Here is a 1,293-nt window from a genome sequence, read left to right on the forward strand (position 1 = left end):
CGAACGCATCCATAATGCACTCTTCACTCTACCATGGAGGCTGACTGTAAAATTCTCACCTGATTCCACCTACCTTGTAAAGAAAACAGGGGGAAGGGGGTTAGAAGTCTGCTCCATTGCACAAAGCAACTATTTTCTTACATTTCATTTAATAATTTACTGCAATAAAGATGAACACTCACTTGTAATGTTTCAAATTTTATTAATGAAAATGATTTTCCACGATTCTCTTTTTTAAAATTTCGCACCATTTTATAAACATTTGTACACTAAATTATCCACGTGTTATATTCGACAAAATATTTTGTATAAGGAAAAGTATGCATTTTGTTTTTCGAGAAAATTGTCAAGAAACATAGCACAATAATACGAAATCAATGCTTTCATTTACTTTCATTTTTGTAGGCGATCCAGTGAAAGCTTGGATAACAAAATATTTCTCGGGGTGCAAGCGCTAACCCTTTGCGAGGACAACTAAATGTCAATCACATTTCCACGTAATATACACCTTGGACTGCATTTTGCAAAATAGCGAGACTCTGGTGTCTGGACCAAGTATAATCTTCTAAGGGACTTGTGTTGTTTGCTGTCCATATGTGTTTGTGATTCTCCCTTTTCATACTTCATCATGGGGCTCCCCGATGGCGCAGTGGTACCCGATGGAGGCTCATAGTGGTTCGGATCCCACTTTAAACTGTAGGTACAGTCCCGATTAGCCTTACTATGCATAAAGTGGACTGAAAGCACCAAAACAATCAATCAATCATAATTCATCATATCACCATTGAGAGATTTATCTAGATTTTTTTTCTGGAATGTAAGTTAAGTTCGTGTTTATGGGGGTGTAAGGATATATTTGGAGCTAAAATGACCATACGTTGGGCCTTCGTTAGGGAAATAATTTAGGGGGTGTTGAGGAAATTTTGTGTGTAGGGGGCGGAGTCAGTGGCGCAGGAACGTTTTTCATTTAGGGGGGTACAAAATTCAGCCTCCCATATATATATATATATATATATATATATATATGTGTGTGTTTGTGTGTGTGTGTGTGTGTGTGTGTGTGTGTGTGTGTGTGTGTGTGTGTGTGTGTGTGTGTGTGTGTGTGTGTGTGTGTGTGTGTGTGTCCAATCAAGTGTCGCAATAATAATAATTAGGATAATTATATTTACTTAAATTAATATATTAATTAATTAAATATGTACATTAATTAATATTGTATTGTTATTATTACATGAATAGGTAAAAGATAGTAAAAGAATAGAAATATAACAGCAAGTATTCATTATCTAGCGT

Source organism: Lepisma saccharinum, chromosome 5, assembly GCF_977018435.1.
Source record: "Lepisma saccharinum chromosome 5, izLepSacc3.1, whole genome shotgun sequence".
Lineage (NCBI taxonomy): Eukaryota > Metazoa > Arthropoda > Insecta > Zygentoma > Lepismatidae > Lepisma > Lepisma saccharinum.